The sequence below is a fragment of the Elephantulus edwardii genome, unplaced genomic scaffold, assembly GCF_000299155.1.
Source record: "Elephantulus edwardii isolate Elephantulus edwardi_28Jun2011 unplaced genomic scaffold, EleEdw1.0 scaffold00156, whole genome shotgun sequence".
Classification (NCBI taxonomy): Eukaryota; Metazoa; Chordata; class Mammalia; order Macroscelidea; family Macroscelididae; genus Elephantulus; species Elephantulus edwardii.
Window position 1 is genome coordinate 912410 of NW_006399906.1, and position 15255 is coordinate 927664.

At 37.5% G+C, this 15255-nt stretch overlaps 1 protein-coding gene across 1 annotated transcript in view; it reads right to left on the reverse strand.

Moving 5' to 3' along the window:
* Nucleotides 1-15255, reverse strand: part of LOC102866788 (tyrosine-protein kinase Fer-like) — a 575672-nt gene that overhangs the window by 459266 nt on the left and 101151 nt on the right. The window lies entirely within an intron of this gene.

The following is a 15255-nucleotide window of genomic DNA, read 5'->3' on the forward strand; positions in this document are numbered from 1 at the left end:
CCCCTCCCCTCCAGTTCGCTCCTCTCCTTGAAAAGTAAAAGAAAAATTCCTTCATTGGTATACAATCTACCACACACACACACACACACACACACACACACACACACACACACCTCCCCGCACCCCCTTCCGTATACTCCACTATACAGCCTTCATTCTGGACTCTTGTCTAATACCCAATCATACATCACTTTTAAACTGTTCTTTCCCTCATCTGTTTCAATGCAGTAAACATTATTTAACCCATCTTTCTCAGTCTCCCCCCAACCCCACTGTCAGTCCTGTTTTACAACAGTGGCACCATGCAGTATTTGTCCTTTTGTGAATGAGAAATTTCACTCAGCATAATATCTTCCAGGGTCAGCCATTTTGAATAATATTGCATGAGTTCCTTATTTTTCAATGCAGCATAGTATTCCACTGTGTGAATATACCAGAGCTTAGCTATCCTTTTATTTGTTGATGGGTATTGGGTTGTTTCCAACTCTTTGCTATTGTGAACAAAGCAGCAATAAACATGGGTGTTCATATATCTGTTTGGGTGGTAGTTGTGGTTTCTTTAGGGTATATTCGCAGTAGTGGAATTGCTGAGTTAAATGGTATTTCTATTTCCAAATTTTTGAGAAAGCGCCATATTGCCTTCCATCATTCTTAAATTAGAAAATTCTTTTAACATCTAAAAACCTCTTACCAAAGTATCTATACAATATGTAGAAAATTTGTCCAAAGAAAGATGTTTTCGTTGTAATATTATCTACAAAAGAGAAAACTAGAATAAACTTTAAATGTTCATCAAGGAATTATGGAATAAATTTCAATAAATCTATTATCTAGATTAGCATACAAGCATTAAAGGAATGAGGGGGTGGAACTATATAAGGTTCTTTAAGATACCTCTTAAATGAAAAGGCCAAATGCAGAAATATGCATATAGCATGGTTCTATTTACATTAAATAAGTGTGTGTCATGCATGGGTATGTGAAAACAGGAGAAAAATCAGAGGAATACAAACCTAACTTTTCATCAAAATTTAACATTCTGATGGGAATAGGATTGGAGTAGAGGATAATTTAAAGCCAAAAAAAGATTCTCATCATTTTACTCTATGATCATGTTGTTTGTTGTGAAATGCTGGGGAGGGAAGGGGGGCCCCTGGCCAGGACAGATCGCCTAAACTCCAGATACACGGAAGCCTCCCAACCGCCTTTAATACACGGTAAAGAAAGCTCGCCACCCAGGAAGATGGCTGCCGCATCTGTTGAGCTGGGAATATTCTGCACGAGGCTGAGGTTCTCCTATTCAATCCGCATGTCCCATGTCGGCAAGCCCACCCTATCCTGTCTTCCTGTTTACTTGCTTGTATATAAGTACACTGCAGCCTCTAATAAAGTTGAGCTGGATCGACTCTTTGAATGGTTCCCAGTGTGGTGCGTCTCTGTCATGCTTACCCCCATCAGACTGTCACTGTTCATTGCTGGCGAATGGACAGCGACAGTAGTTTTTCATCAAGTTGGAACCAACTTATACCTGACCCTCCAAGGGTATTTCAAAGACAATATATCACACAGGAGGAGACTGCCCATCTTGCTCCCACAGAGCAAGTGGTATATTTGAATCATGAACCTTCAGGAATGCAGGGCAGATTCTTACTACTAGGCCAAGAAGATGCCATTTTATATTATAGATGTCTAAATTGTTTTATAGCACCATGAAATTGAGTTCTCTAAAATGAATGAATAAATATAAAACATAAAAGAGGCAGAATGAAATAAAAAAATAATCACAAGATGGCAGAATTTAACAAATTAAATTATTTCACGTTACTGAGATGTTGTTGTTGTTATGTGCTGTCGAGTCGCTTGCGACTCATAGCAACCCTACATACAACAGCCCTAAACTCTGCTCTGTCCTGTGCCAATCGCACTGTTTCTGACACTCCCATCCCAATTATCCCAGTCACTGAATCAATCCACCTCATAGAGGGCCTTCCTCTCCTGCGCCGTCCCTCCACCCTCCCAAGCATGATGTCCTTCTCCAAGGACAGGTCTCTCCTCACAACATGTCCAAAATATGTTAGACGGAGCCTCAAAAGCCTTGCCTCCAAGGAGCCACCCGGTTTAACCCTTTCCAGGACAAATCTGTTTGTTTTCCTAGCAGTCCATGGTATTCTCAATACTATTCTCCAGCACCACAGGTCAAAGGCATCAATTCTCCTTCTACCCTCCTTGGTCATTGTCCAATTCTCTGATACATAACAGGTGACTGCAAAGACCATGGCCTGTATCAGACACACCTTAGTCTCCAGAGAGACACCATTGCTCTTCAGTACTTTGGAGAGGTCCCTAACAGCAGACTTTCCCATGGCAATGTACCTTTTAATTTCCTGGCTGCTGGTGCCAAGACTGTTGACTGTGGAGCCAAGCAAACTAAAGCTGAGCTGTGTACAATCTCAATCTCTTCACCATCCATCCTCATGCTGCCAATTGGTCCAGTGGTGAGAATCTTTGTCTTCTTGACATTGAGCCTCAATCCATATTGGAGGCTGCAGTCCTTGACACTCTAAAGCAGGCACTTCAGGTCCTCATCAGTTTCAGCAAGCAGGGTTGTAACATCCGCATAACGCAGACTGTTGATAAATTGTCCACCAATCTTGACCCCACATTTCTCCTCATAGAGCCCAGCCTCCCGGATAATCTGTTCTGCATATAGGTTGAAAAGGTGTGGAGATAGGATGCAGCCCTGGCTTACGCCCTTCCCAATTTTGAACCATGCAGTGTTCCCTTGCTCTGTTCTGACGACTGCCTCCTGGTCCAAGTATAAGTTTCGCATTAGAACGATCAAGTGTTCTGAGATTCCCATTCTCTGAGTCAGCCATAGTTTGTTATGATCTACAAAGTCAAATGCCTTTGCATAGTCAATGAAACACAGAGAGACATTCCTCTGGTATTCCCTGCTTTCAGCCAAGATCCATCTAACATCAGCTACAATATCTCTAGTACCATGACCGCTTCTACACCCAGCCTGGACTTCTGGCAGTTCTCTGTTGATGTGCTGTTCCAGTCATTTTTGGATAATCTTCAGTAAAATCTTGCTTGCATGTGAAATCAGTGAGATTGTTCTGTAGTTTCCACATTCTGTTGGGTCACCTTTCTTTAGGATAGGAACAAATATTGATCTCTTCCAGTCAGTTGGCCAAGTGATAAGTAGTGCAAAAAAATCTCAGTAATTTTTCAAGGATCTTCGTGGATTGTAAAAAAACATAACCTGCAAATCTTATTCTTTATAATAATTTAGAATTAAAAGGGAAAGGTCAAATGAGTATCAGTAACCTTATTTAAGAAAAGGCACAACATATATAAATGACTGTATAAAACACAAAGTGTATATAGAAAACAAGTGTCTCTGAATGATTATATGCAAACCAATCAAAAGCAAAAAAAAAAAGAAAAGGTATGTATTATAAAAGATGTGAATTAAATCTAGTAAAATTATTTGGGTTTTTTTTGTTTTTATTTAATAGCATATGAGCTCCAATTAATCAGGATAATTCATTTAAGTGGGGCAGGTCATTCCCTTACTACCTAATACAGAAGGTATCACTGTGTTATTATTAGGGATTGTTGTCAAGAAAGCCACATTGAAATAGGTTCAGGTTATTTACTAAAAACTTAAAAATAAGTAAAAACTATTCCTACACTATTTTATTGTTTCTAAAACTCTGCCATATATAATTTAACAGTCATGAAAATCTCCTACAAGGACCCTATCTTATAACCCGCATATCCTGATCACTGTCATCCTATTCTGGAGGTAAAAAACCAAAGAATCAACTTCTCACTACTGCCTTGACCATGCTAAATCCAAAACTGAATATACTTTAAAACTCCTTCCTTTTTTGTATCACTCCTCTCTCCTCTTTTCTTTCACCCCTTTCTCCTACACTTTTCTCTTACTCTCTTTTCTCCCTACTTGATTGTCCATTCACCTATCTTCTCAATCCATGATTCATTCATTTAAGGTAAGTATTTCTAAGGGAATTCCTGTGTCAGGCACAATGCAAGACACCAGGGATATAATATTAAACAAATTTGGTCAAGAAACTTACATTCTAGAAGACGAGACATCGACCTTTTATCCTCCAACCCTTTCTTTTCTTCTTCTTCTTTCCTCTCTTTGACTATTACTGTTTCCTTTCCCTAGTTTCTTCTCAATTCTTGTCACTGTCCCATTATCCTCCGCTCCATCCTGAAATAAATACATAGTCCCACCAAACTGTAAGATGCAGGCACCAAGGCTTACTCTTCACAGTATATCCCTTACACTAAAAGAGTGCTTTGCACACAGCAAGTATTCAATTTAGTTCCTATGTGCTATTTTTCTCACTGTAAGTCCACACATTTTTTTGCTGCAATTTCCTATTAGCTCCCAAGATTCTCCTGATTGTTATCATTTCAAAATGTCCTCAAACTAAAACCTGAAAGAGCCATCTTAATGTGGTCAAAACATAATACATACTTTCATATCAAATTTTTGCCATTGCTACACTGTTAAGGGGCACTGGTAGCATAGTACTTAGCATCTTGGACTGTTAACCAAAAGGTCAGCAGTTCAAATACACCAGCTACTCCTCAGGAGAAGATGGGCAGCATCCATCCATAAAGACATAAAGTGGCAGAAGTTGATGGAGAGTAATTATAGGTCAGAACCAAACTGATAGCTGTTTTTTGAATTTTTTTTTCTTTTTTCAGTGTCTAGTTGCAGTGGCAGACAAAGGAAAATAATCTTTCTCAGGCTCTGTATGCATGAACCACTGGACTGATTCCTTTCATGTAAAGAATCTATCATCAAGATATATACTTTATCACATTAGATTAAGTTTAAGAATTTTCTGTGCTTACAACAGTATATCTTTAATGCACCCCATTAAAGTAATTGAACTCTAAAGTAACTGATACCAGCTTCAGAACTAGACATAGTCAGGAGAGTGTTTACTTTGCTTTTCTAAACTTCCATTTACTCTAATAAAATGGATATATATTTAACTAAACTTACAGTCTGTGACAAAAAGCCCTATTTTTAAGTTCATTCTTCAGAAGCTGAAATATAGAATGTCCCCTAGAAATGTAATTTTTGTTATTTTATATATAAGAAGCTTTTTTGGCTCCATGTGAAATAAGAAACATCTAAAAGTAATTTGTCCACTACTTTTTAGAGGAATATTATCTTACCATTGGCTTCAGAAAAGAAAAATAAATAAAAGATGCTCTAAAGATAAGATTGAATACAATTTTAAAATAAAAGCCAATTATGTTTAAATAATCACATATTATTACCAGTTGGTAAAATCAACCAGTAATAAAAGCATGTTGTATTATATTAAACTACTCATATTAAAGCTGTTGCTTCACAATAATGTTATTTCTAAAAATATTAGTTCTCTGGAAATTTAAGTTCCAGTAAAAATTAAAATTGGTTTGTGTTTCATTACTACCCTTGGCGCAAGTACTCGAAAAAAAGTCTATCCATAGACAAACGCATACACTCACACAGAGAGACTTGTGCTAATGTGATATTACACAATAGGAGTTTTATTATTCTAAGTGTACAAGGAAGCATAACATTCGAAATTTATTACTGATTTCCAATGCAAGCATTTCTTCATATTAGTCATTTAGGAAAAATTCAAGAGAAGCCATCCACTTGCGGAGCACATCATGGTTATCAAGGTTAAATGCTTTGCTGCCCATTTTTTACTTGATATTTTCACTCTTATTAGACAGATCAAAGAAAGAAGAATGAGATGTTTGCCAAAGTCCTGTCCACTACTGAAATGACCAAATTGAAGCACCTTATAAACCTCATCTCATTTATCATCGATCACTGTTAGAAGGACAAAATGCTAAAATCTCAATCAGTACTCCTGCTTCCTTTAGTAAATCCCCTGAAAAGTAAACTTTAACATAAAAGGTGAGAAATTAACATGTAAGCGTTTTTTAAAAAAATACAAATATTTTTGAGTATCACTGTCAGCTAGTTTGCCAGAGCAAAAAGGTAGCATTTTATTCTTTTTAAATTCTTACTTTGAGTTGAAATAACTTGAACCTAGAAAATCAGAAGAAAACACAAAATCTACCACCTTTCTCCCCTAGAGTTTTTCAAAAGTCAGAAAATAAAGAAAAGTTCTAAAAAAATGTATTGTTGTTGTTGTTGTTGTTTACTGTCAAGTTGGAAATGACCCAGAGCTGACCCTCCAGTAGGTTTTCAGACGAAGTTAATCCTAAGAGAGGAGATTCTGCAGAACAGGTGATAGGATTTGAACCCATGCAGTTCTTGCCTCTAAGGTGCTAGAGCTCCCTAGAAAAGCAAATAATATTTTATTCTCTGGCAGGCTTATTTTGCTGATTTGTTAGAATTAACAATTTACTAAGTTTAGCAATAAAGGCCTAAAGAAGAGGGAGAAAAGATGAGAATAAAGAAAGGAGAACAAGAAGATTCATTTCCTCTACATTTTCAAATCTGTGCTCACCCGAATAAAAGGATATATTTTTTTTTCTTTCTTTTTTCCCCCCTCAGGATTACTCTTTGACACCCTTAATGCAGGCAAAGCCTAACCAAGCTATGTACCAAAAGCTTGTGAGATGAAAAGTGAATAATCTAAGTCATTGAAGTGAAAACTTAACATCTCTAAATCTTTACGAATTCATGGTTGCAAAAGAGTCAAAGGACAAAATAAATTCTAGAGAAAAACATATAGAGAAAGTATTACAATTGCATACTACCATCCCCCAAAAATATGACACGAGGAGAAATAAATGAATACATCATTATTCTTACTATTGTTATTACACACCATTGAGTCAACTACAACTCATAGTGACCCTATCAACATTTGGAAGTTCACAGGCTATTCAGTACTTTTCTCCAATACATCTCAAATACATTGATTCTTCTGTCATTCTCAGTCACTGTCCAATGTACACAAGATTAGTAAGTAATCAAAAAGCCCACGGTTTAGATCACTCACACCTTAGTCTTCAAACTAACAGCACTGCTCATCAATATTTTGGAAAGGTTCCTGACAGCAGATTTTCCCCAATATAAAATGTCTTCTCATTTCTTGTCTTTTGGTAACAAGGGTGTTGATTATAGATCTAAGTAAGAGGAAATCATTAATAATGTCAATTTTTTCACTATCATGATGTTGGCTATTAATCAGCCCATTGAAAGTTTTTGTTTTCTTGATATTGAGATGTAATCATGACACACACCATTCTTGATTTTAAACCACACAGTGTTACCTTGCTTTGTTTATAACGCAGATTCTTGCTCTAGGTTTATTTACGCTTCACATGAGCACATTTAAGGGGTCTGGGATTCCCATTCTCCTCAATGTTAGTTATAATTTCTTGTGATTCCACACACGTAAATGACTTTACTTAGTAAATAAAACCAGAAAATCCTTTTGGTATTGTCTGCTTTCTGTCAAGACCAACCTGGTATCACAAATGATAGCCCTGGGGCCACTGCCTCTTCATAATCCAGCTTGAATTTCTGGCAGTTCTCTGTTGAATGTACTATTTTAGTACTTTTTAAATAATCTTCAGCAAGATCTCTCAGGTAGTTGTCCTCCAGATTTCTAGGCACAGGAGGTGAGATATCAAAGGGTTCATATATTTGTTGGAATGTCAACTGGTATCCCATTATCTACTGGGACATTATTTGTTTGCTAATGCCTTGATCATGGCTTGATCATTTTTTATCATCACTGGTTATTAATCATATGCTCTTCCTGGAAATGGTTCTATGTTGACCAATTTTCTTTTTCTATAGTGACTGTGTATTCTTTCCATCTTCTTTGAACATTTCCAGGATCATAAGATTTTGCCTTTTAGAACCCATCAGTACTGCAAATCTAGGATTGTTCTTCAGTTCCATTGAGCTTAAAAAATGGTGAACAATTTCTTCCCTTTTTAATTTCTTATTCCCATTCTTTACATATTTTGTATCTAGTTCCTTGTCATTTTTTAATCCATTGCTTTGTAATATTCTGCTTTGTCTCCATGAATTGAGATTTGGAATCTTCAGTTCATTTTTTTTTAAATACTACAGATTCATCCTGGAGAGTGTTAAACCGGGTTGCTCCTTGGAGGCAAGGATCCTGAAGCTTTGTCTGACACTCTGGACATTTTTTAAGGAGGGACTGGTCCTTGGAGAGGGACTTCATGCTTGGTAGGGTGGACGGACAGCACAGGAGGGGAAGACCCTCTATGAGGTGGATTGATTCAGTGACTGGGGAAATCGGGATGGGTATATCGATTGGCACAGGACGGAGCAGAGTTTAGGGCTGTTGTACATAGGGCCGCTATGAGTCACAAGTGACTTGATAGCACATAACAACAACAACACTTCTGTATCTACATATCCATATCTAGTAACTTAGATATAGGAATGTCGTTATTGTTACATATCATGAGTAAAGTACAACCCATAGGGTCACTATGAACAACACATCTACACCCTGCACTACCCTGTGGTATCTTCTTAATTTCTGACATTTGAGCCCACTGTTGCAGTCATTGTGTCAATCTATCTGGTTGATGGTCTCTCTGTTTCACTGGACCTCCACCAGTGTAATGGAACACTAAATCGCTTAAAATTAAGATGTGCATCAATCAGTTCTATTCTTTCTCCATGTCTATTCAATCTGTACACTAAGCAAATCCCTAGAGAAGCTCGACTCTATGAGGAAGCATGTGGCATCAAGATTGAAGGAAGACTCATCAACAACCTGCATTATGCAGACGACACAATCTTGCTTGCAGAAAATAAGGAGGTGGCATCAAGATTGAAGGAAGACTCATCAACAACCTGCATTATGCAGATGACAGAATATTGCTTGCAGAAAATGAGGAGACCTTGAAAAGTTTCTCCAGAAGAACAAAGACTACAGACTTTAATAAGTATTGCATCTCAACATCAAGAAGACAAAAATTCTCACCACTGAACCGAAAGACATCATCAAGATGGACAGAAAGAAGATTGAAATCGTCAATGACTTCTTATTACTTGGATCCACAATCAACACCCCTGGTACCAGCAGTTAGGATACGTATTGTACTGGGAAAGTCTTCAATAATGTCATTTTGAAGACTAGATGCATCTGATTCAGGCCATGGTCTTTGCAATGATATTCTACGAATCTTAGAGATGGGCAATATATAAGGGTGACAGAAATGACAATGAATAAAGATGGCAGAAAAGGAATTAGGTCTTAGAGCTGCAGTACTGGAGAAGAGTACCAAATATCCCATGGACTGCTCAAAGAACAAGTAGGTATATCCTTGAGAAGGTGAAGGCATAGTGCTCCACAGAGGCAAAGATGACAAATCATTGTCTCATATACTTTAGGCATTTTGTTTGGAGAGCGTATTCCTTGGAGAGGGACATCATACTTGGAATATATGTGTAAATTGCACAATAAATATAAGAAAAGTTTGCAAGGTTCAAAAAATTATATCATATGTCATTATCGTACATGTTCTGTATACAAATAAGAAAGTAACACTTTAAATAGCTTGTTGTTGTTGTTGTTGTTGTTGGGTCCTGTTGAATTGAACATGACTCATAGTAACCTTACAAAAGATCGGAACCCTAGTCTATCCTGCACCATCCTCACATTTCTGGACAAACAAGAGCTCACTGCAACAGTGATCTTGTCTATCCATCCAGTTGAGTGTCTTTCTCTCCTTAGCTGAACCAACCCTCTACCACTCCCAACATCATGTACTTTTCCAAGGAATAACACCTCCGAGCAACATGTCCAAAGTATGTGAGGCAAAGCTTCATCATTCTTACCTCCAAAAAGCACTCTGGCTGCACCCTCTCTAAGATGGATCTATTTATTCTCTTGGCTGTCCATGGGATGTTCAGTGCTCTTCTTCAATACCACACTTCAAAGGCATATTATTTTTCTGTCAGCCTTATCCACTGTCCAGCTCTCAGACACATAGCTAGTAAACAGAAAGACTACAGCCTAAATCAGATGCACATTAGTCTTCAAAATGACATCATTACTCTTCAATAATTTGGAAAGGTCCCTAACTGCAGATTTTCCCAGTACAATGTGGTTCCTTATTTCCTGTTGCTAGTCTAAGGGTGTTGAATGAGGATGGAAGCTATTTGAAGCTGTTGACAGTTTCAATCTCCTCTCCATCCATCATGGCACTGCCAACTGGTCCAAAGGTAAGAATCTTTGTTTTTGTGATATTGAGATGTCATACCAAAGGCTGCATTCTTTGATCTTATGCAACAACTGCTTGAGGCCCTGGCCTCACTTTCAGAAAATAAGGTTGTGTCATCTGCATAATGCAGACTGTGTTAACAATCAAGTGTAAATTGATTAACTCTTTCTGATTTTGCTTACATTCAGCTATGATGGGAATCAGATTTACTCTTTCTGATCTGTTTATAATCATCTGTGGGTGGGAATCTATTTAAAATCAGCTGAGGGTGTGAAGCCTCTTGTGTAGGCAAATAGGATCTGCTGGGTGGGCCTTTGCATTTAAAAGTTAGTTGGGTCCTGCCTGAGGGTGAGCCTCTAGCTTAGCACAGTTGGATCCTGGAGGGTAAGTGGTTTTTGTTTTGTTTTTTTTAATTTACTTAAACACCTTATTGATTATATTTTTAAAATACAATTTCAAAAATATTCTTAAACAATTATGATTCAAAACAGTTAACTGCCAGAAAAGAAAAAGATAGGAAAAAAAGAGGGGGGAAGGGCTTAATGCAATAACTTGAGTGTATCATATAAAGTATATAATTTTAAGTTTAATGTATAAATTCATAGAATCCTTATACTTTTTATTTTCTTCATTTTACATATGAGGAACTGAGGTAAAGAGAGGTTATTTGTAAGGTTGAAGGTCACAGGATTGCTAAGTGGAAATGCTAGCACTAGAGTGCAGGCAATTTAGATGCTAGACCACTTCTCTGGTAGTCTAGTTTCACTGCCAATGCAAAAGCAAGTGAACTGAATCTATCAGCTGCTCAATGAAAGAATAATGGGCAGTCTCCTCATGCAATGTAGTCTCTGAAAAGCCACTGGAGGGTCACTTATGAGTGAGTTCTGAGTCCATGACAGTGACTCAGTTAGTTACTTTAAGTCAAAATTAAAAAGTTAGGAGCTATGTATGTAAGTGAATGTGTATGTATGTTTCTACAACATACTAAAAGATGTAAATACAAGTATGTTTATTGCAGTATCAAAATAACAAATGGAAAACTTTTCATGATCCCACCCTAGGCTCTGCACTTCATTTTATATTTGCAATTTGTATAGTTTTTCTTAAAGATCACCTCTTCTCAATTTTAGAGGTTCATGTCTTACAAAACGTGGATCCAACCTGATAAGAGGACAAAACTAGAAATAATTTTATTGCACATCAATAAATATTTTCTATTAAATTATGTTACAAACAGTAAACCAATGAATATCATTGATGCAGCTGTTATTAGGTATTATCAAGATGACTAAAACAGTAGATCAAAATCTTGCCCTAACCTGCAACATCCTCACTGACATGCACAAGCCCACTGTTTCAGTATTCATCATTAAGAGCTCATACATGCTTAAAATAAAGACAGGATGATGAAAAAGAATTTACATAAACAATATCAGTTATGAAAAGAAAACTATACACAAAATACTTATACGTACATTTTAGGAAGATAAAGTTTTTCACAAGGTAATTAAAGGAGGTAAGAATGGAGGTCTATACAAAGAAGGAAGGAAAATTTTTATTGCATTATATAACCTTTCTTAAAATACTTAATATATTTTGTTACCTTTATTCCTTAGTTTCATTATCTATATGTATTAACTTGAAACATATAAAAGCTTAATTCCTGTGAAAAACAATAGTTTTTCAGGACTTACATACTTATTGGAGCTTTCGAGGCACAGTGGTTAAAAACTTGGCTACCAACTTAAACATAATTTATATGAATGACTGTATGCAAACCAATGTTGTTGTTGTTGTTGTTGTTGTTATGTGCCATCGAGTCGTTTGCAACTCATAGCGACCCTATGTACAACAGTGCTAAATCGTGCTCTATCCTGTACCAATCGCATTGCCTCTGACACACCCATCCCGATTACCCCCGTCACTGAATCAATCCACCTCATAGAGGGTCTTCCCCTCCTGAGCTGTCCCTCCACCCTACCAAGCATGATGTCCCTCTCCAAGGACCTGTCTCTTCTTACAACATGTCCAAAGTATGTCAGACGAAGCCTCAGAATCTTTGCCTCCAAGGAGCCACCCAGTTTAACCCTTTCCAGGACAAATCTGTTTGTTTTCCTAGCTGTCCATGGTATTCACAATACTCTTCTCCAGCACCACAGCTCAAAGGCATCAATTCTCCTTTGGTCCTCCCTAGTCATTGTCCAGCTCTGTGATGCATAACAAGTGATTGACCATGGCCTGTATCAGGTGCACCTTCATCTCCAAAGAGACACCGTTGCTGTTGAGTACTTTAGAGAGGTCCCTAACAGCAGACTTTCCAATCGCAATACGTTTTTTGATTTCCTGGCTGCTGGTGCCAAGAGTGTTGACTGTGGAGCCAAACAAACTGAAGCTGTGAACAATCTCAATCTCTTCGCCATCCATCCTGATGCTAACAATTGGTCCAGTGGTGAGAATCTTGGTCTTCTTGACATTGAGCCTCAGTCCACACTGAAGGCTGCAGTCCTTGACCTCTGCAGTAAGTGCATGAGGTCCTCCTCAGTTTCAGTGAGCAAGGTTGTGTCATCTGCATAACACAGATTGTTGATAGATCTTCCACTAATCCTAATGCCACACGTCTCCTCATAGAGCCCAGCCTCTCAGATAATCTGCTCTGCATACAGGTTGAAAAGGTATGGAGATAGGACACATCCCTGGCATAGACCCTTCCCAATTTTGAACCAGGCAGTGTTGCGCTGCTCTGTTCTGACGACTGCCTCTTGGTCCAAGTATAGGTTTCGCATTAGTACAATTAAATGTTCTGGGATTCCCATTCTTCTCAGAGTCAGCCACAGTTTGTTATGATCCACGCAGTCAAATGCCTTTGCATAATCAATGAAACACAGATAGACATTCTTCTGGTATTCTCTGCTTTCAGATAAGATCCATCTAACCAATAAAAACATTTTAAAAGCCACCTTATTTTGAGGCTTAAAATAAAATTACTCTTGAGTTTTAAAAACAAAATAAAACATCAACAGAAAGGAAAATAAACCCACCTCACTGATTTTAAAGTTACCACCTGCTGGGGGGTGGGAAGGAATGACTCCAGCTATTTGGTTCTCTAAAAATTATAGCCTTATATCTGAGAGCAATCAGAGTGCCGCTCCTTTGAGGTAAGGATGGCAAAGCTTTGTCTCTCATACTTTAGACATGTTGCTAGGTGAGGCTATTCTTTGGGAAAAGATAGCATGCTTAAAAGAGTGGAGGATTAGTGAGAGACAGGTAGATCCCTATCGAGATGGATTGACACAGTGACTGTAGCAATGGGCTTAAAAGTATTGAAGATGGAAATGATGGGGATCTGTTGTTCCTAGGACCAATATAAGTTATACTCAGTTCAACGGCACCTAAGAACAACAACAACTACAACTCTAAACTACACAATAACTGTAAGTCCTATCAAAACTCACCAGCAATGAGTTTGATGTTGTGGTAGTGGTGTTTTCATACGCTTATTATAGCTTTAAAGCAATGGCTGGAAGTTATCATTATGTATACTTTACAGTTCTTTGTTACACAGACACATCATGTCAAGTTATTGCTGGATTCAATTCATACCTAAACCTGAAAAGTGTTTCCACCACTATAAACTGCACAAGAGGAAAATGCCTACCTTTGTTCCCAGGGAGCGGCTGGTGGATTCAATATGACAAAAAGATGCCACCTTTGACTTAGCAGTAAAACCCCCTACAGATTATGCCACCGAGGCATCTTCCTTATAGAGACACAATTTCTGAAAACAATTCGTCAGTATATATCTTTTAGTTCTTGCATAAAATTTCCAGTTACCAACTTAAGATGTAACAAATGTTTTGATAAAAAATAAAAAAGAAATTAGAGAAGCATTACCGATATAATTCGTTTTCTGCCTTTAAATTAAATATAAATTGAAAAATTATTTCTCCAATTTATCTTTTCTTTATAAGTGCAGCAAAATAGAATTTCAAGGATGATTTTCTATGTCCAGACATAAATCTTTATTACCTTTTCTCTTGATTGAATAGAATATGATAGTTCCAAATAGATGGTGTCTCGTAGAGAGCTCTAGTGGCTTCTTAGTAGGGAACTCTGCAAGAAGGGAGTTTCTAGTAATAAAAAGCACTGCAATCCCAAAAGTACACAGTTCGAATCCACAAGCTGCTCCGTGAGAGGACAGGAAATTTGCTTCCATGATATTTACTGTCTGTGAAAACTCGCTGGAGCATCAGTTTCAAATCCGACTCAACAGCAAATAACAATAAGAAGTGACTTCTTGTTGTTTTTGTTGTTGTTGTTGTTGTGTACCATAGGGTTGAAACCACTCATAGCTGATCCTCCAGCAGGTTCTCAGAGGCAGTTAATCAACAAGAGGAAACTGCCCATCCTTCTCCCACAGAGCAGCTGGTGACCTTGAACTATATGCCTTTGGGATTTCAGTACAGCCTCCACCAGAGATAAGTGTTGCCAAACCAAAAGCACATTGATTCCACCAGTTGCTACATGAAAGAAAGATGGGCTATTTCCTCCAGTGAGATATATAGCCTCTCAAAACCTGCTAGAAGGTCAGTATTGAGTCAGTTCTGACTTGATGGCACAGAATATAAAACAATAGATGAATCAAAAGTTATTTGAATTTCCTGTTAAACATATCCATCTTCTACTAAACAGCCTATTCATTTTCTAATAAACAGCCTATTCATCCCATTCAGTAAATCGATTTACTGTCTCATTTGTTTCCTTTATTCATATTGTCTTCCATGCAAGTCTTCATTAGTCCTTTAATAGCTTGTTAATGATAAATGCGTCAAATGAAATATACGTTGTTAAGAGGACATTGGGGTGGGGGTAAGACTGAGAAAAACTGGATGAAATATGTTTATGGCATTGAAGTCTATGGGAGAGAGAATAGTCTAAAAGTATTATATTTTAGGGCATTATTTTTATCGTAGGAGTATGCAATGAGGGTTGCAGAGTGGATTATATTTGAGGGTA